Source organism: Coffea arabica, chromosome 1c, assembly GCF_036785885.1.
Source record: "Coffea arabica cultivar ET-39 chromosome 1c, Coffea Arabica ET-39 HiFi, whole genome shotgun sequence".
Taxonomy (NCBI): Eukaryota; Viridiplantae; Streptophyta; class Magnoliopsida; order Gentianales; family Rubiaceae; genus Coffea; species Coffea arabica.
Genome location: NC_092310.1, coordinates 5,780,297 through 5,803,277, shown reverse-complemented (window position 1 = coordinate 5,803,277; position 22,981 = coordinate 5,780,297). Strand labels below are relative to the sequence as shown.

The following is a 22,981-nucleotide window of genomic DNA, read 5'->3' as shown; positions in this document are numbered from 1 at the left end:
ATTTCATTAAACATGTAAAATTATAGGCGTAATTTTCCTCACTTTACCGAATATACTTTCTAAAATGTAAAAATCCTAATTGCATAATAACCATTTCCAAGTAAAATGAGGACTAAACTTTCCAAAATACACATAAAGTTTCAACAATTGGAAGAATTTAAACATTTAAAGTTGGAACAAATTAGCCCTTTTTGAATGAAAATGCAAAAATTTGAAGAACTTTTGGGCCATAGTGAAATATTAGAAAAGATTTTAGAAAATTTTTTATAGAGTTTCTCCTTATAAATGGATGAAAACTCCCTGCCAACAAACCTATTTTCTAACAAATTATCCACATGGCAAGCATTTCAAACACAATTTCAACATTTCTAAACATTTAGATCTACAAAATATCATCACATGGCAAGTAAATACAAGTCCAGTATTTTCCCCCCCCACACTTAAATTTCACATTGTCCTCAATGTGAGAAAAGGAAAATAAATAAAGAGTAAAAGAAAATACTCCCCTTGTGACTTGCGCGATCCAAATCCATAGCAATGTGATGAATTTCCAACCGTATTTGAGAAAGAATGGAGAGTTCACTTATTGCACACTGAAAAAGACAAAATCAAAACAAATAAATTTCTTAAAAATAAACGGTTGCAATCAACAAGAAGAAAACATGCAAGTCAAGGAAAAAGGAAAAATGATCGAGCATGTGGAACCATACAATGTTCATGGGATAAAAACATGAAATGAGCTAATCTTTGCTAATGAAATATATGCATTAGTATCCAAAGCAAAGGGAAGCTAATTTCACATAAAAAATCCACAATCATGAACAAAATAAGTTCCATTTATACATTTTGTCATCAATTATCAAATCCCCGCAAGTACAAAAGTAATCTCAAAATGTAGGCAAACACACCGAACCAAAATATACATGACCTTCGTGAGAATTCAAAAAACCATTGAACCACAAGGATTATAAGTGCATTTATGAATTTCATCAATTAAGGCCATTTTCTCTTCTTTTAGAATTACCTAAGAATTCACAAAATCATTCAATCAAGCACCTTTTCATTCATTAGATAATCTAAATTACTCACATAAATATAAAAAACTCCCACTAAGCTAATTAAAATGCTACATTTGGCTACTTAATATGCAACTTCGTCATCAAGCCAAATTAAGCATAAAACTAGCAAGAATTCACCAAATAAGTACAATAACTGCAAATCACAAAATATAGTTATCACTAACAATCACCAATAGCATCAATAAGCTCAAATAAATGCACCTAACTTCACATATTAAAAATTGCCTAAAAAATAGAAAATATTCATTCATGGCAAAATTCAAATAACAAAGTTAGGTGAAGAATTGTTACCTCAAGGTGGTTTGGTGATGTTTAGAGATGAATATGATGTGAAAACCCCCAAGAAACTTACTCCAATTTGACCTCAATTGAGTGATTTCAAGAAGGTAGAACCCTAACTAATGGTAAGCTTGAAACCACTTTAGAGTTGTTTTTGAAAAAATATGAACTATGAAATTCACTCTAAAGGATGGAAGAAAGTGAATTGGTGAAGGTTATTTGAAGATTAAATGGTGAAAAATGGTGTTTTAGTGAGTGGTGTGTGTTTGAGGTGTTAGTGTGTGAGTTGGGTTGAAGAAGAAGGGAGAAAAATTGTGAGGAATCCGTGAAACGGATTCATCTTACGCTGGTTACTGTTCACAATCCGGCCAGAAATTGGAGCGATTCGTGGAGGGATTCTGGGCAAAAAAAAATTTTTTTTTTTTTTTATACTGTTGCATATCCGGCCAGTTTCTGGCCAGATTTCCGGCCGGATTTGCTACAGTGGACAGATTTTTTTTTTTTTTTTTTTTTACAATCCGGCCAGTTTTTGGCCGGATTTCAGGCCGGATTTTCGGCCGGATTCTGTCCAGAATGCTCGAAAAAATTTTCTTTTCTCCCCTGACTATCCGGCCTTCAATCCGGCCAACATTTGGCCGGATTTGCTGCAGAAAAAGCTGTTTTCTGCAGTTTTTCCTCCAAATTTGCTTGGCCAACCTTCCACATTCAACCTACTTCATGTTCTTTGAATAAAATTCAAATTTAACATGATCATGCATGAATATAACTTAAACATGAAACACTTTAAGTGCATGAAATGCAGCAATTGAACATGAAAACTCCCTTTTTGCCTTAATATAAACACCTTTGCAATTGAGATCATTTGCATGAACTCTTGCCATTGCCACCTACAAAACACAAAAAAAAACATTAATCGAACAACTAAAACTTACTAAAAACAAGCCAACAAGAAGAAAAGTGGAGTTGAAAAGTGATCCAAGCCTTCGTTTTTAAAAGGATCCGAGGTCGGATCATGATGATTGAGCTCGGATCAAGAAGTTCGAAGTTTTTCTCTGATTGCAGAAGTGGATCCGAGGCCTCGGATCCATTGAATCTGCACTTATTGCAGAATTTTTTGCAATTTTCAGTTTGACCTCAATTCTTCAAAATACACCCTAGATCATTTCTATGTCAAAATAAACCATTCACGCACATGTAAAATGATCTAAACATGCATTCTAAACCTCTTTAATGCATCAAAAACCATAATTACTGAATTTGAGGTGTTGAGATCTTTGATCAAACTTCGCCTTTTTCACCTCATTTGGTCACTTTTGCATCTTTTTCCAAAACCTACAAATGAAAAATAACAAAATAACTCAAACTCATACTTTAAACATAAAATCACTCCAAAGTAACATGAACTTAAACAAACATTGGGTTGCCTCCCAATAAGCGCTTCTTTAAAGTCAATAGCTTGACTATTTCTCCTCATTTTTTCAAGGAGGCTTTGTTAGCGAATAATCCACCATTTTTGGTCGTGGTGGATCATTAAATGGTGACTTTATAGCAAAAGCCACATGATCTAATGATGTGAGAAATGGAAGTGACTTACCTATCCCAAGTAGCTCATAGATATTACCTTGAATATGCACCACTTGAGAACTTACCAAAGGGAATGCCATGAGAGTATCTTGAGCAGGAATACCTTTAGAACCTATACTTTCAATGCACTCCTCAAGAGGGGTGAAAAATGAGTCATTAAAACTCACCTCTTGAGGTTCAAAGTTAGTTCCAAAGATATTATCATGTGAAATGGACATTTGCTCATTGAAACACAATTGAGATTCATCATTTTCATCAAAATGCAATCCATTTTCACATACAACATTCCTACCATTCATGCTAGGATCATTTTGCAATTTATTAGAAGAAATAACTTCACACAATGCATTCAATTGCTCATGTATTCTACCAAAGTGAGAAGCTAATTCATCTATTCTTTCCTCAATCCTGTCAAAACGGTCAGAAGTTGCATTAGCTAATTTTTCTAAAGCTAACTCCCAAGATGGCTTAGAATCATTAGCTACCATTTCAATTGCCAACTCCCAAGATGGTTTTGATTCATATTGGACACATTCAGGTTGGTAATCGTTAAAATATGAAGAATTACTATAAGTAAATTGATTATCCCAACCATAAGCAGGAGAATTGCTCCAATTATCACTATTTTGATCAAAACAAGGATTGTAATGCTCTAATTCATCATAATAATCCACATTTTGTGCTTGCATACATGTATTAGTAGCATGATAACCTCCACACAAGTCACAAATCACATGATAAGAATTAAAAGCATTAACATTCCTCCCTTGCTCAATTTCATGTATAATTGCGTCCATTTGAACTTGTAATATCATAACATCAAATTTAGCCTTTAAGCACCTTAAACCATCTTCAAAAGACATACATTCAGTAAATTCTTGGTTACCTCTGTTGAAGGAGTTTTGCACTTGGTAACCATCCATTGCCAATCTTCCATTTCTCAAGCATTGTCCTCCAAATTGACCTACCCTTCTCATTACCTAAAATTGCTTTTAAACAACCTCAAAAGCAAAATTAGTAAGAAAAATAGGTAATGAAACACATACACATAAAATACAAAAATAACAAAAAATAACATTCACATTATAACTAATATTACGTCTAAACTAATAAAGTCACTCTTCACACCGATATTGCCAAATCTTCCCCGGCAGCGGCGCCAAAAACTTGACGGGTATTTTACATACGTGCAAGCTAAAAAATACCGAATTACACCCGTTCACTGCAAGTATACAGATCAACTAGTAGTTTAGGGTATATATTGGGTCAATCCCACAGGGAAGAGTGAACAATTACCGGTATTACTAAAACTTCTCTATTATTTAGACTATCAACGAATTATAACAAATTTAACCTACTGAAGTTATACAAAATAACAAATAAAAGCTCCTTAGGTTGTGGTATCCCTAACTACTCATGCAAGTGCTATATTTATATCATTGAGTACTACATCTAAGCTAGTTATGGTGTAATTTCCTTATGCATTTGAATCCTACTTTCGTAGTGAATCAATTATACTTATAACTAATCCATACCTATTCTCATGGTTATGAAATTAGTTACAAGTTCATTTCTTCAATGAAATTACATGAAATGAATCACTAAAAACCACATAGATGCACCTCTACTGTCGTGAGTGTACTTCCTATGTTTAGCACTTCTTGAACTAGTGTTAAATCTCAATTTTCATTGCAGAAACAACACCTTAGATAATCATAATTAATGGTACCAGATTAATCATGATTTAAAGAGTCAAAGTGCTAAATAACTTGCTCAAATCATAGCAATCAAATAACCAAATAATAAATACTAACAATCATAGAAAGTTCAACCAAACCCAAGGCTTAAACTTTAGATACACATAATGAACACAAAATCCAGAACTTGTATATTAACTAAACTTGGAATCAAATACAAAAGATAAAGAGTTTGGAAGGAATACAACCCTTGTCACATGAGCTTTCTTCCTTGCCTTCTTCATCCTCCATCTTCATCCTAATCTAGATAATAAACAAGAATGGAAAAGCTACACTACTCTATACTAAGCTAAACTAACACTAGGAAGATGAAAGAGTTACATTTCTGCAGACTCCAAGCTTCTCCCGTATGTCTCTCCCTCTCTCTGCTATGGACTCCCTTCTCTGCTATCTCCTCCCATCTCTTTTGCAATGAATTTGGCTATTTAATGATGAAAATGGTCAAGGAATGAAGCTTTACACTTTCTCCTTACAGCTGGTAATGTTTCTCACATGTCTAGCATCCCATGTGAGTTGGTGGAGGTGAAATTGAGTTTTCCGCGTAAAAAGCAGACTTCTCTGACCACAATCCGGCCAGGAATCTGGCCACAAATCCGGCCAAATTCCGGCCGGATTGCTACAGTAAATCTGGGCTGCTACAGTGATCCGAGCTGCTACAGTGCCTCGGATCCGTATGGATCCGAGCTCGGTTCCACTAACCCAGAAACAACCGAGGGTTCGGATGAATAGTGGATCCGAGTGTGGATCACTTGCTCTGTTTTTGGCCCAATTTCAACCGATCTTTTCTTGATGTTAGAGGCTGAACCAGCTCATGTCTAAAACACGAAAGTTGTAGCCTTTTGAGTTATCTTTCCAATGCATCAAGAATCACCTCATTTGGATCTGTGTAGGCTGAGATATGACTGAAATACCCTTGCCTGCTCCATACTTTGTTCCAGTTTCGACCAATAGCAATTGACTCTGTACTTCGGCCTTTTGACCTAGAAAACCTTCAAACTGGATTCAGATGTCTTCACCAAAGTTGTAGATCTATCTCTTATCTTCAAATGGGTTCAAGAATCATCTCAATGCGATCATTGTAGCTCAAGTTATAGCCGAAATACGAAAATGTGTCAAAACTGTCAAAATACACAAAATCCCACTAAAAAGTGATAAAAACCTCATTTAATCACTTAAAAGCATTTTTCACCAATTATAGCCAAAATGATTCATATTCTTCCAATAATATAACTAAAGTGACTAAAAATAATATAAAATATTATACAATTATTACGTAAATTAGTCACTTATCAAAGGACCTTAAGAAGGGATGTAAATCTTATGCCTTTCTGGACCATAATGAAGTGCTTGCATACTTTCACATAAACCACAAAGAGTCCGGACAAAGGAGCACATATGCAATATGAAAAATAAACATGAATGAAGAGCACAATAAACGTAAATTAATTAAGTCACAGTACAGAGTCTCTCTCTCACACATTTTTACTATAGTTTGTACAGCTCCAACAAGTATTAGAAGGAAAAAAAATTCAAATCTTGGGCTAATTCAACCATCTTGGACTTTAAATTATCAAATATCCATAACAAAGATAGTTAAACAACACCATAACAAATTAACTGAATCGTAGAACAATAGTTCATAACTTCACAAACACTTTGAAATTCCTTACAGCCCCAAATGTTTGATGCCAACATGTCACGTTTATTCCAGTCCCAAACGGCACCATGTGGACAATGGCTTTCATATAGCACTTTGAAATTCCTTTAGAGAGTCCTAACAATGTCAGCATTGATATTAAAAAAGTCATCTTTAGTCATTGCTGGTTTCCTAGGAACTCCAACAGGAATGATCACAAGATGCATGCGAGTAAGGGTATCCTTCAATTGCTCTTTCTTTACAAAACCATGCAGCTAGAAATGTAAACCATACATTAGTAACAAGTAACTAGAGGGTATTTGTTGGGTAATACCAAAATACCAACACCTTGCACACTGGTTTTACAAAACAGTAATGCTAGCTTCAATATCACTTAAAATACTCTGCTAGTCAAGTGGCACACATGAAATTTTAAGGTATATCTCAATTAGCTAGGGCTATCTATTTGAAATCAAGAAAAAAAAATTACCTCAACGAATTAATTCATTCACTCACCAACTAAAGGCAAATCAAACCATAATAAATAGCATTTTAAGAACCACAAACACAAATATTTAAATTGCAAAATGTTACCTTCTTTTGTGGGGCTTTGGTAGGTTCTTCCTCATCCTCAAAAGTTTCTTCTTCATCTTCAGAAGATGATTCATCTGAGCTGCTTATCTTTGGTTGCACAGGCTGCCAAAGTTAAATTCAAGCATTGAACATATAAGTGAAATGTTAAGGTCCGACAAAAGTCAAATGTGATTAATAATATATGTTGCTACCTTGTTTGCCTTTAGTGGTTCCTCATCTGAACTTTCATCTGAACTTTAATCTTCACTACTACTTTTTGTTTTCCCGCCTTTAGCACTGGATTTCAGAACACCAGTGGGCTATAGAACCCCACAAAGAAATAATTACAAAAGCCAACTGATATGTTAAAAGGAAACAAAATGCATACTTGAAAATTACATACCACAACTTTACTCTTCTTTTTCTGAGGTTCCCCATCTTCACTTTCCTCATCAAAAGTGTCTTCCTTGCTACTGTCTTTATTCGCTTGCACTTGCAAAGCTAAAATAAAAAATGCATCTGATACCAATCAAAAAAGTATGTCCTCTTTAACACTTTAAGCATGTGAAGCTATTACCTGCTTGTTTTCAGCTGCAGAGGATGGCCTCTTGGGAGAAATAGCTTTAGGAGGTGGTGATTGCCTTTTGATAAAGTAGCAAACAAGGAAATATCAGGAATTAGAAAACAAAATGTAGAAAGAACCATAATACCTCTCTAAAGGAATATATGTCGTCCATATTTCGAACAAAATGTAGAAAGAAACATAATACCTCTCTAAAGGAATATATGTCATCCATATTTTTAATGAAGCCTCAGCATTGTAACATTCATCAAACCACTCATCTACTAAACTAAAGCCTTTACTTGCATTCCTTTTTCTTTTCATTTTAATGAAAGTAGGATTAACGAAATGTGACTAATGATAGCTACTGAAGAGAGTAAAGCTAACTTTTATATATGTGAAATCCAAACTGCTAGATATAAGTAGTTGACCAAGAGATACAAATGTGAGACTAATTATTTGACACTGTCACATTCAACGAATCAAAGTGATTAAATAATAAAAGGCAAGAGGTGAGAAAGAAAAGTGATATAAGCATAGATTCAGTTATGACAATAGAAAGAAAGTGATATGAGCATAGATTCAGTTATGACAATCTCTAGGGTGTAGTCAAGCAAGGCAAGATTTAGGCACAAAAATTGGAGGATGTAGTGAAGGAACAGAAGAAATGATCTTGAATTGAAGCAATTCCTTAATACAAATCTCTCAACCCTAAACAAAAGCCTCTTTAGCACCTCTTTTAAATTGTGGCTAAACCCCTGAACAAAGTTGAGATCCAAAATAAAATACAGAAGAAAGGCATTAGTCAATGTAAAGCTATACAAATTATCAAATATGTTTAAACTATACTCACAAGAGAAAAAATTTAAAAAAAAAAGAGAAAGGTAGGCACACTTTGAATGAATGTCAATATGCTAAGGAGAAAAGCAGCTGAAATATTAAGAAATACCAGAATGGACATATCAATAATTTCATCCACAAATTTCAATGCCAAAATTCAAGCAACCAGAAACACTAAATTAGGACAGTAGATATAAAATCAACATCATGTATATAGTAATTTAAAACTGCGATAGTAGACCTAGATTCAATTTAATGCCAGAATATCACAAAAACCTTTCCTCAATAAAGATGTGAATTTTATGCGACCAACTTCTCATATTGTGGATTTAATATTTGAGAGTTCCGTCAAACAAGAAACATTGACTCTAGAAATAACTTTCAAGAACTAATATTCTGCGCTTCTAAGCCAGTCACAAAAATTGCTAGAAACTCAATATTAGAATTCTCTAGTTGAAATTTTGTTTCTTCTATCACCTACCTAACCTTTGTGAATAATATCTCCAATGTGGGGCAAAACTTTAATGTGTAAGACTTTATCTTTTATTCTCATTTTGATAAATGGGATTTTAGCATGGTTTTCTTGTATCTTTAAGACATGGATGGCGGTATTCATTCTAATGCCTTTACATAAGACTGGAACTTAAGCTTGAAGTTAAGGTTGAGAATTTAATTTGTTTTAGCTTAGTTATCTCTATTTAGCAAGTGATGACAACGCTTCTTGGTTAATTAGTTGTAGTGTATTAATAATAGGAAAAGAAAAAGTAAGAAAGTGTATGAGAACTATGTAAGATTCTTTCCTTGGAGCATCTCCAATTTTATTTATTTTTAATTTTTTAAGAAAAAACTCGAAGTATGAGATACATAGTGCCTTAGCTTTTCCTATCTCGTCTCTTTTTGTTCAACAGAAGATTATGTGAACATCTTTCCCATTACTTTAGAAGCAGATGCACTATTATTTCCTGTTGTTATTAGTAATGATAGCTAATGGTTTAGTACCCTTAAACTTTTCATTCTGTCGCCCTAGGGTGCATGAAAATGTGAATTTTATGCAATCAGCTTGTTGTAACATGTAACAAGAACCTCACAGGCTTTCACTATTAAATAACAGAACTTACAACCTATGGACTTAATACTCGCAAGAGAACTTACAACTGATAAGAAAAAAATGTAAGGAAAAAATATTCAATTGACAAGTAATAAGTGAAACCAAACGAACTTACAACTGAAATCTGTGAACACTAAATCGGAAGCTCTTCTGCACCAATTCTTTGAAAGTGCAATTAAACCCCTGAAGAAAATTGGCAACCAAAATGAAAAGTATATAGATTATCCATTCTCTTGAGTACTCATACAGGAAAATATTACACATAGAAAATGAGTACTTACCTTTAGTAGGAAACATTGCAGAGGAAAAGGAGGAAGAACCGTAGAGTTTTTTTATGAGCAATGTTTGTGTTCCTGATGTATATAGAGACACAAACTTTATTAGTTGTTTGGAATTTTTCTTTCACTGTCGATAATTTGCCAACTGGCCAACAAAAAGAAAAACAAAAGGACAAATCTATATCCCTAGAAATGGTATTAGCCATCATGAATACAATAGATAATGACGCAAAATGGATGAGTTGTTAGAGATTTTTCTTCTCACTCTTGATAATTTCTCAACTGGCAGACGAAAACAAAGGCAAAAGGACAAACCTATATTCCTAATAATGGGTAGAAATCATACCTCATACTTGATTTTTGTGGATCAATCCCACAATTGGGGTATGATGGACAACCATAATTGACTCTTTGTGGAACAATCTCACGGTTAGGATATGGATGAGCAGCCATAATTTGGGGGAAAAGATCGTCAAATTGTTGATCAAGTGCTGGAGCCGTTCAATTGGTACTTTTGTTTGTTGAAACCAGAAAGAAAACGAAAGAGAGAGAAAGGAACGGAAGCAAAGAGAGAGGAACAAAGGAGAAAAAGTATAGTTGAACATGAAGACAAAATGAAATCTACAAACATGCTTCTTCTGAAGCAAAAAGAAAACGAAGTGGAACCACTAGCAAAGAAAAGAAATGGGAAACAGAGAGAGAGAAAGAAAAAAGAAAACAAAAGATGATGGGCTAAAATGAAGCAGAAAGGGAGTGTTTTGCTTTCCTGCCACATCGGTGAACTTCCATTTTTTTGTTTGACTTTTTGACTTCTTGTCTTTCACAACGAAGACAAAGGAGAAGTGGAGAACAATAGAATTGACGGCAACTACCGCTTTCTTTGGTCTAAGAAAATAGGGGAAGAGACGGGAACGAAAGCAAAAGACCATTCGCGAAAAGTCAAAAATAGCCCTCAACAGTTAGTTATTGTTTTGGGGCCAGTTATTTTTATCTGGTTCAAGGTAGTAATTTCATGTAAAAAGACAAAAATGACCTCAACAGTGATATATTGTTTGGAGAAGTAATCACCGTTCCTGAGACATAAACGGAAGGAAAATTTTCTCCCTCCCCTGATACCGCCACGTGGCTCAATGTAGGAGTAGAAATCTTAACTCTTTCTATTTACGTAAGATATATACTTTGATCTTTTAGTTGCTTTACTGCTTATTCTTTCAAATCGCTTGTATTTTTTTTCGGGTATAGACAAAGTAGCTTTCCTAAAGTGAAAGGGATTCTATCTGCTCCATTTGATGAATTGTATCACAACAAAATGTAAGCACATTAATCTAGATTTTTTTATTGATGTATGTTTTTGTTGACAAGTTTGTATTGATGCATGATTTTGGAGACAAGCTTATACTTCCTTTAAGAGTTATAGGAACGAAATCAATTTTAATAGCACACAAGTGAAATTTTTAATTTGTTGACATGAAATACAATAAATTTTAATTGTTGGGGAGTAGCTGCCTGCACTCGCTTTTTCCACCCTTGTGTATTCGTGAACTTTTGTTTATTTATACTTTTGCTAAGCGAAAGAAGTTCATAACTAAACTAAGATGCAATTACCCATAGTGAGTTATAAAACTTGAATTATACAATGTATTTATTCGATGGGTAATTAATAAACTGATTTCAAACAAGGCCAAATTTTTCTAACGACTTTACTAAAATGCAAATTTCTTGGCCAACCGTTTTCAAGAAGTGGATCTACTCTGTTAAGGCCAAAATTTTAAGAAATGACCCAATTATGGCAATCATAGTTTAGTCAATCCTAAGCTTGTGAAATTAATACGTTTGCATAAATAAACCCATGAATAATTTTTAAAAAACCAATTAATCTCTAAATTCAATTTTAAATTAGACTATTATTTTATGGATAAGTTTAGCCTTAGGGACAAGTCCAAACTCAATATGTAAATAAATAGATAGATAAGTGAATAAATAAATTAATAATGCTCATTTCATGGATCACCAAATTATGGTACCTTCTAAAAAGGGAAACTTTCTAAATTAAGAAAATCTTTAGAATGGGAAATCATTTTTTTTTCTAATACATTTTAGAGAATGTCGAAACATGTTTTCTAGGTTTATTTGAGATAAGATTAGGTACTTCAGGAATAATATAGTGAACTACTTAAACTATATATGTTACTAGTTATAGGTTTGAAATAGGTTTAAAGATGCGTTAAGAATATCTTCAAGTCAAAAGTTTGAAATAGGTGGTACTTACTTTTTTGTGCTTTTCAAAATGCTACATATGAGTTTTCTCAAATGAAAATCTTACTTTGTTATTTGTAAAATGAATCATGCATACTTATTTGAAGTACTTTGTAATGCAAGGGAGCCTCTGCTTGAGGTATGTGACTCGGAGAATTATCCTAACACAGCTGTAGCTAACTTCATTCGTGAGGGAGAATGGGATATTGGTAGATTGGCTGCATAGGTGCCTCCGCACGTGTTAAGTGAGATTATCGACGTAAAGCCACGGCCTGATTCTGACGATATTTTGGTATTGAATGCATCCTCCTCAGGGGTGTTTTCGACCAAGTCTACATACGAGTTAGTTAGGAGGAAGCATAATTCTTCAATGGTGTTGCAGGTTGTATGGAACCCTATGATACCTGGGAAGATTTCCTTCCTTGCTTGGCACCTGTTACACAATTTCTTGACCTTGGATGCCAACTTACAAAAGCGCAGGATTCCCTTGGTGTCCTGATGCCAATGCTATTATTCGTTAGAAACAAGTAGGCATGTCTTCTTTGAGAGTGAGGTGGCAAAAGAGGTATGGAGGTTTTTTTACGCACTTTTGAGCAGCCGTTTATGCATCACTCGTGTCTTGGTGTCATGATGATGTATTGCCTCCTGTTGACTCCTAAGTGGGATCCCTATCATGTCAGAGGTAGTATTCCGCTGCTCATAGTGTGGTTCATATGGTGTAGGAGAAATGCGTCCCGCTTTGAGGGCCTTCAAGTGGAGGCAAGATGGATCATTAGGGAGGTGATGGCATTCTTAAAAATGCTGGGCTCAGCGGTTACGATTAAACACTTATTTATGGGGCGACTTAGACTCAAGTGTAGCATCTTTTTTCAAGCTACAGCAGTGAGGGAGGAAGATAGGTATTGTAGTGATGTGGGAGGCACCAAAGTTGGGCTAGCTGAAACTTAACACTGATTCCAGTATTCGTAGTGCAAGAGCAATGGGAGGTGGGGTCCTGCGGGAGATAATCATGGCCTTTTACAAAGAATTTGGAGAGGTGCAGGTTGTGGAGGCCGAGGCCTAGGCTTTGCTGCATGGCTTAGAAATTTGTCGTTACAAGGGGTTATCTCGGATAGTAGCTGAAGTGGATTCTGTTAGGATCCAAACGCGGAATAAACAACTATTGAGATATCAAGTGCACAACAATTTAATGAGGAACAAACCACAAGTATAAAAGTTAGACGACACATAATATTTAACGTGGTTCGGCTCCACCATTGAGCCTACATCCACGGAGAGAAACCCATTTTTTATTATGAGAGAAAAACCCTATACAAGAATACAACTTGAACCCAAACCCAACCCTTGTATACCATCTCTCATCTCCCAAGAACCCTCTCTCACACCCCATGTATAAGGCGACATGATGCCATTGTGTCTCCTTGTGTATCTCCTGTGTAGTATGAACCCATCCATTTATAGGGACCATTATTTGGTCAAAAAACCCAAATAATAATAGGAAACCAATTCTAATTTCTAAACTTATACAGAATAGAAAATAACTTCTAATTCCAAACAAAATAGAATATTCTTTGGCTATTACTTCAAGTAACTAACACCAATTAAGAAACTAGTTACGTTCACACAAAACAAGAATCTTACCTAAAAGAAATTAAGCCAATTTCCTATCAAATCTCTGCCTTGGCGAAAATTTCTTTTAGCAACTATTTGCCTTCAACTACCAAATAATATGGTACCAAACTACACACCAGAATCAATACAGTCCTAATACCAAATTGATTCAATCGGCAAATGAACATGTATAGTCGTCCCGAGTCTAACCTCCTGTTGAGTCGCGAGAAAGTGTCTCAATTCATCATCTGCCTTTGCAGAATTTCTCCTCATCACCACTTACAATCCGAGATCCCTTTCTGTGAGGTCTAACCCTAATCATTGAGACAACCAAGTGATAAAATCACCATATTTCTTCCCATTCTCAGAACTGTCTCGCCACGTGTGGTTTCCAAGACTCAATCTAAAACGAACAACTTGTAACTGTCAGAGTCTTCTGGCGCATGAAAATTAGATCTCTTTGTTTCTTTGGAACACATGCCACACCACCCAAAAAAACATAATCAAAATCTAAAAATCCACCAGAATGAATTATAAACCGTTGGAGGTGTGAAAAAATCTACACCGATTTACGTCCAAAATCAATATTGGACTTTACTTTTTACTTGACCCTTGAATTACCTGCATAAATTTACTGTCAAATATCTTCATGCTTTTCAATTTTTCATCCTTCACTATCATTGCTTTTTGCCAATCCAATGAAACAAGGATACCATTTTTAATTAATTTGTTCAATTAGTAATAACTATCAATCCACTTGATCTCAATAGTTAATCAGGATCCAATCTTGAACAACCAAACTCTTGATCCAACCACTCAACTTGTTGGGATCCAAGTGCCTGAGAGCAACCCAGTCTCGTAACCAGACCCTGATACCACTTATTAGGATCCAAACATGAGAAAAACAACCATTGAGATATCAAGTGCATAACAATTTAACGAGAAACAAGCCATAAGCATGAAAGTTAGACGACACACAATATTTAATATGGTTCGACTCTACCATTGAACCTACATCCACGGAGAGAAACTCGTTCTTTATTATGGTGAATTTAGTGGGGTGCATACGACACGTCACATGGTGTGGTCTTGTTGGGTAAGGAGGGGAACTAATGACCGTGTAAAATTTTTACAAAATATACTTCCTTCGGTAGTATGCTGGGTTTTGTGGAAAAGAAGGAATGAAGGGGTGTTTGAAGATCGGAAGATGAGGATAAGGGATACGGTGACTCGGATTGTTCAGCTTCTTCATGATTTTCTTCAATCACGGTTCCCGGGGGTGCAGTGTTCTGCTCCTACATGGGAAGGGTTACTTCTCGAGTTGGGTATTCATCAAAGGCGGATAATTATTAAGCCAGTTTATTGGGTAACTCCGTGTGGAGGTTATAAGTTGAACTCAGATGGATGCTCTCGGGGAAACCCAGGAAGGAGTGGGGGGGTGGACTTGTGCGAGACAGTCGAGGAAATTTTGTATTTGGATACGCGGAGCCCTTCGGAGTGATAACTAGCATGCAAGCAGAACTTCGAGCGTTGTTATGGGGAGTTAGACATTGTGTGATTCGAGGGTACTTGGAGTTACACTTAGAGGCTGATTCTCTCACCCTGGTTCAGATTGTTCAAGGGACCAGTGCATGTCCTTGGCGTCTACAGAGAGATATGGATGAGTTGATGATTTTCAAGCAGTCTTTCCAATCCATCACACACTGCTACAGAGAAGCAAACACACCGGCGGATCATCTGGCAAATTTTGGTGCTGATGCTTGCGCAGGTCATGTGTTTAATACATTTTCAGATTTACCACAATTGGTCAGGGGGGCTATTAGATTAGATCGATTAGGACTTCCTACGTTTCGTACACGGTGTCTGGCATGAATGGGAATAAGAAGCAAAAAAGACCAATGCAGGTGAAAGTGACAAGATTAACCGCTGAGCTTCAAGGATCAACATTCAGATTCACTGGAAGACATCCTAATATGGACAACGGAAGATTTAATCTTAGTATTAGATTTTAAGTGCTTAATCCTTCGCTATATTGTATATTTATTGTCAACTTGTGGTTTGATGGCAGGGAGTTTCGTCCTTTTATAAGGGGAAACTCTGCTGAAATTTTTATAAAATAATAAAATTTTATGGAAAAAAAAAATGAGAGGAAAACCCTATACAAGTATACAACTTGAATCCAAACCCAACCCTTGTATACCATCTCTCATCTCACAAGAATCTTCTCTCACACTTCATGTATAAGGGTAAATGATACCCTTTTGTCTCCTTGTGTGTCACCTGTGTAGTATGCCAACCCATCTATTTATAGGGAATATTATTTGATCAAAAAATCCAAATAACAATAGCAAACCAATTCTAATTTCTAAACATATACAGAATAGGAAAATAACTTCTAATTCTAAACAAAATAGAATATTCTTCGGTTACTAATTCAAATAATTTAAACTAATTAGGAAACTATTTACTTTCACACAAAACAAGAATATTATCTAAAAAATTTAAGTCAATTTCCTAACAAATCTTCACCTTGGCGAAAATTTCTTTTAGCAACCATTTGCCTCCATCTACCAAATAATATGCTACCAAACAACGCACCCGAATCAATACAGTCCTGATACCAAATTGATTCAATCGTCAAATGAACATGTATAGTTGTCCCGAGTCTAACCTCCTGTTGAGTCGCGAGAAGGTGTCTTAATTCATCACCTCCCTTTGCAAGATTTCTTCTCACCACCACTTGCAATTCGGGATCCCCTTCTGTGAGCTCCAACCCTAATTATTGAGACAACCAAGTAGTAAAATTACAATACTTCTTCCCATCCTCAAGACTGTCTCGCTACGTATGATTTCCAAGACTCCATCTAAAACGAAAAACTTGTAACTGTCAGAGCCATCTGGAGCTTGGAAATTAGGTATCTTTGTTTCTTTGGAACACATGCCAAACCACCTAAAAAACATAACCAAAATCTAAAAATTCACCAGGATGAAGTATCAATCGTTGGAAGTGTTAAAAAATCTCCACCGATTTACGTCCAAAATCAATATTGGATTTCACCTTTTTTTTTACCCTTGAATCACCTGCCTAAATTCACGGTCAAGTATCTTCATACTTTTCGATTTTCCATCCCTCACTATAAATGCTTTTTTGCCAATCCCATGAAACAAGGATACCATTCATTAAATTATTCAATTAGTAACAACTATCAATCCACTTGATCTCAATAGTTAACCAGGATCCAATCTTGAACAACCAAACTCTTAATCCAACCATTCAGCTTGTTGGGATCCAAGTGCCAAAGAGCAACCAGTCTCGCAACCAGTCTCTGATACCACTTGTTAGGACCCAAACGCGGAATAAACAACTATTTAGATACCAAGTGCATAACAATTAAATTAGAAACAAGCCACAAGTATAAAAATTAGACGACACACAATATTTAACGTGGTTCGACTCCACCATTGAGCCTACATTCACAGAAAGAAACTCGTTTTTTATTATGAGAGAAAAACCCTATAAAAGAATACAATTTGAACCAAAATCCAACCCTTATATACCGTCTCTCATCTCCTAAAAACCCTCTCTCATACTCCATGTATAAGGCTAAATGATGCCTTTTTGTCTCCTTGCATGTCTCCTGTGTAGTAGCTAACCCATCTATTTATAGGGAATATTATTTGATCAAAAAACCCAAATAACATTAGGAAATCAATTCTAATTCCTAGACTTATACAGAATAGGAAATAACTTCTAATGTTAAACAAAATAGAATATTCTTTGGTTACTACTTCAAGTAACTAAACCTCATTAAGAAACTAGTTACTTTCACACTAAACAAGAATCTTACCTAAACGAAATTAACCCAATTTCCTAACAAATTTCCACATTGGCAAAAATTTCTTTTTGCAACCATTTGTCTTCAACTACCAAATAATATGGTACCAAACAACACATCCGAATCAATACAGTCCTGATACCAAATTGATTCAATCGACAAATGAACATGTATAATTGTCCCGATTCTAACCTCCTGTTGAGACGCGAGAAGGTGTCTCAATTCATCACCTCCCTTTGCAGGATTTCTTCTCACCACCACTTACAATTCGGGATTCCCTTCTATGAGATCTAACCCTAATCACTGAGGCAACCAAGGGGTAAAATTACCATACTTCTTCCCATCCTCATGACTGTCTCACCACGTGCGATTTTCAAGACTCCACCTAAAACGAAAAACTCGTAACAGTCAGGAACTTCTGGCGCTTGGAAATAAGATATCTCTGTTTCTTTGGAACACATGCCACACCGCCCAAAAAATAACCAAAATATAAAAATCCACCGGATGAAATATCAACCATTGGAGGTGTAAAAAAATCTCTACCGATTTATGTCCAAAATCAATATTGGACTTCACTTATTTCTTGACCCTTGAATCACCTGTCTAAATTCATTGTCAAGTATCTTCATGCTTTTCGATTTTCCAACCTTCTTTATCAATGCTTTTTGCCAATCAATTGAAACAAGGATACTATTAATTAAATTGTTCAATTAATAACAACAATCAATCCACATGATTTCAATAGTTAACTAGAATCCAATTTTGAACAACCAAACTCTTGATCCAACCATTCAGCTTGTTGGGATCCAAGTGCCTGAGAGCAACCCAGTCTCGCAACCAGACTCTAATACCACTTGTTAGGATTCAAACGCAGAATAAATAACTATTGAGATATCAAGTGCATAACAATTTAATGAGGAACAAGCCACAAGCACGAAAGTTAAATGACGCACAATATTTAACGTGGTTCGCCTCCACCATTGAGTCTACATCCACGGAGAGAAATTCATTCTTTATTACGAGAGGAAAACCCTATACAAGAATATAACTTGAATCCAAACCCAATTCTTGTATATCTTTTCTCATCTCACCAAAACCCTCTCTCACACCCCATGTATAAGGCTACATGATGCCCTTGTGTCTTCTTGTGTGTTTTCTGTGTAGTATGCCAACCCATCTATTTATAGGGAACATTATTTGATCAAAAAATTCAAATAACAATAGAAAATCAATTCTAATTCCTAAATTTATACAGAATAGAAAATAACTTTCTAATTTTAAACATAATAGAATATTCTTTGGTTACTAATTCAAGTAAACATAACCAATTAGTAAACTAGTTACTTTCATACAAAACAAGTATCTTATCTAAAAGAAATTAAGCCAATTTTTAAACTAATCTCCGCCTTGCGAAAATTTCTTTTAGCAACCATTTGCCTTCAACAACCAAATAATATGGTACCAAACTACACATCCGAATTATTACAGTCCTGATACCAAATTGATTGAATCGGCAAATAAACATGTACAGTTGTCCCAAGTCTAACCTCCTGTTGAGTCTCGAGAAGGTGTCTCAATTCATCATCTTCCTTTGCAGAATTTCTACTCACCACCACTTGCAATCCAAGATCCCCTTCTGTGAGGTCTAACCCTAATCATTGAGGCAACCAAGTGGTAAAATCACCATATTTCTTCCCATCCTCAGAATTGTCTCGCCACGTGTGATTTTCAAGACTCTACCTACAACCAAATAATCGTAACTGTCAGAGTCTTCTGGCTCATGAAAATTAGATCACTTTGTTTCTTTGGGACACATGCCACACCACCCGAAAAAACATAATCAAAATCTAAAAATCCACCAGAATGAATTATCAACCGTTGGAGGTGTGAAAAAATCTTCCCCGATTTACGTCCAAAATCAATATTGGACTTCACTTTTTACTTAACCCTTGAATCACCTGCATAAATTCACTTTCAAATATCTTCATGCTTTTCGATTTTTTATCCTTCACTATCAACATTTTTTGCCAATCCAATGAAACAAGGATACCATTTTTAATTAATTTGTTCAATTAGTAACAACTATCAATCCACTTGATTTCAATAGTTAACCAGGATCCAATCTTGAACAACCAAACTCTTGATCCAACCATTCAACTTGTTGGGATCCAAGTGCCTGAGAGCAACCCAGTCTCGCAATCAGACCCTGATACCACTTGTTAGGATCCAAACGCGGAATAAAAACCTATTGAGATATCAAGTGCATAACAATTTAAAGAAAAATAAACCACAAGCATGAAAGTTAGATGACGCACATTATTTAACGTGGTTCGACTCTACCATTGAACCTACATCCACGGAGAGAAACTCGTTCTTTATTATGAGAGGAAAACCCAATACAAGTATACAAGTTAAATCCAAATCCAACCCTTGTATACCATCTCTCATCTCACAAGAATCATCTCTCACACTCCATGTATAAGGTTAAATGATGCCCTTTTGCCTCCTTGCGTGTCTCCTGTGTAGTATGCAAACTCATCTATTTATAAGGAACATTATTTGATCAAAAAACCCAAATAACATTAGCAAACTAATTCTAATTCCTAAACTTATACAGATTAGAAAAATAACTTCTAATTCTAAACAAAATAGAATATTCTTCGGTGACTAATTCAAGTAACTTAAACTAGTTAGGAAACTATTTACTTTCACACAAAACAAGAATATTATCTAAAAGAAATTAACCAATTTCCTAACAAATCTCCACCTTGGCGAAAATTTCTTTTAGCAACCATTTGCCTCCATCTACCAAATAATATGCTACCAAACAACACACCCGAATCAATACAGTCCTGATACCGAATTGATTCAATCGTCAAATGAATATGTATAGTTGTCCCGAGTCTAACCTCCTGTTGAGTCGCGAGAAGGTGTCTCAATTCATCACCTCCCTTTGCAAGATTTCTTCTCACCACCACTTGCAATTCGGGATCCCCTTCTGTGAGCTCCAACCCTAATCATTGAGACAACCAAGTGGTAAAATTACAATACTTCTTCCTATCCTCAAGACTGTCTCGCCACGTACGGTTTCCAAGGCTCCACCTGAAACGAAAACCTTGTAACTGTCAGAGCCATCTGGCGCTTGGAAATTAGATATCTTTGTTTTTTTGGAACACATGCCACACCACCTAAAAAACATAACTAAAATCTAAAAATTCACCAGGATGAAGTATCAACCGTTGGAGGTGTTAAAAAATCTCCACCGATTTTCGTCCAAAATCAATATTGGATTCCACCTTTTTTTTACCCTTGAATCACCTGCCTAAATTCACGGTCAAATATCTTCATACTTTTCGATTTTTCATCCCTCACTATCAATGCTTTTTTGCCAATCCCATGAAACAAGGATACCATTCATTAAATTATTCAATTAGTAACAACTATCAATCCACTTGATCTCAATAGTTAACCAGGATCCAATCTTGAACAACCAAACTCTTGATCCAACCATTCAGCTTGTTGGGATCCAAGTGCCAGAGAGCAACCCAGTCTCGCAACCAGTCTCTGATACCACTTTTTAGAATCCAAACGCGAAATAAACAACTATTCAGATACCAAGTGCACAATAATTAAATTAGAAACAAGCCACAAGCACGAAAGTTAGACGACACACAATATTTAACGTGGTTCGCCTCTGCCATTAAGTCTACATTCACGGAGAGAAACTCGTTTTTTTATTATGAAAGGAAAAAAAACCCTATATAAGAATACAACTTGAACCAAAATCCAACCCTTATATACCATCTCTCATCTTCCAAAAATCCTCTCTCTCACTCTATGTATAAGGCTACATGATGCCCTTTTGCCTCCTTGCATGTCTCCTATGTAGTAGCCAACCCATCTATTTATAGAGAACATTATTTGATCAAAAAATTCAAATAACATTCGGAAACCAATTCTAATTCCTAAACTTATATAGAATAGGAAATAACTTCTAATGCTAAACAAAATAGAATATTCTTTGACTACTATTCAGGTAACTAAAACTAATTAGGAAATTAGTTACTTTCACACAAAACAAGAATCTTATCTAAAAGAAATTAAGCCAATTTTCTAACAAATCTCCAACTTGACGAAAATTTCTTTTAGACACCATTTGCTCTAAACTACCAAATAATATGGTACCAAAACTACCCATTCGAATCATTACAGTCCTGATAACAAATTGATTTAATCGGTAGATGAACGTGTATAGTTGTCCCGAGTCTAACCTCCCGTTGAGTTCCGAGAAGGTGTCTCAATTCATCATCTCCCTTTGCAGAATTTCTTCTCACTACCACTTGCAATCCGAGATCCCCTTCTGTGAGTTCTAACCTTAATCATTGAGGCAACCAAGTGGTAAAATCACCATATTTCTTCCTATCCTCCGAACTATCTCGCCACGTGTGGTTTACAAGACTCAACCTGAAACAAAAAACTCGTAACTGTCAGAGTTATCTGGCACTTGAAAATTAGATCTCTTTGTTTCTTTGGAACACATTCAAAATCACCCAAAAAACATAACCAAAATCCAAAAATTCACCAGGATGAAGTATCAACCGTTGGAGGTGTGAAAAAAGCTCTACCGATTTTCGTCCAAAATCAATATTGAACTCCACCTTTTTCTTGACCCTTGAATCACCTGCCTAAATTCATAGTCAAGTATCTTCATACTTTCGATTTTTTATTTTTCACTATCAATGCTTTTTGCCAATCCAATGAAACAATGATACTATTCATTAAATTGTTCAATTAGTAACAACTATTAATCCACTTGATCTCAATAGTTAAGCAGGATCCAATTTTGAACAACCAAACTCTTGATCCAACCATTCAGCTTGTTGGGATCCAAGTGCCTGAGAGCAACCCAGTCTCGCAACCAGGCGCTGATACCACTTGTTAGGATCCAAACGCGAAATAAACAACTATTGAGATATCAAGTGCACAATAATTTAATGAGAAACAAGCCACGAACATGAAAGTTATATGACACAATATTTAACGTGGTTCAGCTCCACCATTGAATTTACATCCACGGAGAGAAATCCCTTCTTTATTATGAGAGGAAAATCCTATACAAGAATACAAATTGAACTCAAATCCAACCCTTGTATACCATCTCTCATTTCCCAAGAATCCTCTCTCACACCCCATGTATAAGGTTACATGATATCCTTTTGTCTCTTTGCGTGTCTCCTATGTAGTATGCCAACTCATCTATTTAAAGGGAACATTATTTGATCAAAAAATTCAAATATTATTAGGAAACCAATTCAAATTTCGAAACTTAGACAGAATAGGAAATAATTTCTAATTCTAAACAAAATAAAATATTCTACTGCTACTACATCAAGTAACTAAAACTAATTAGGAAACTAGTTACTTTCACACAAAACAAAAATCTTACCTAAAAGAAATTAATCCAATTTCCTAACAAATCTCCACCTTGGCGAAAATTTCTTTTAGCAACCATTTGCCTTCAACTAACAAATAATATGGTACCAAACAACACACCCAAATCAATACAGTCCTGATACCAAATT

General features: G+C 35.4%; 1 long non-coding RNA gene across 1 annotated transcript; it reads right to left on the bottom strand.

Annotated features, from left to right (window-relative positions):
* Window positions 1–6,224: 6,224 nt before the first annotated feature.
* Window positions 6,225–7,289, bottom strand: LOC140006163 (uncharacterized). The gene is made up of 3 exons (XR_011813804.1): window positions 7,121–7,289; window positions 6,930–7,031; window positions 6,225–6,592 (listed from the first exon to the last, which is right to left on the bottom strand). It is a non-coding gene; the product is annotated as an uncharacterized lncRNA (long non-coding RNA).
* Window positions 7,290–22,981: the final 15,692 nt, after the last annotated feature.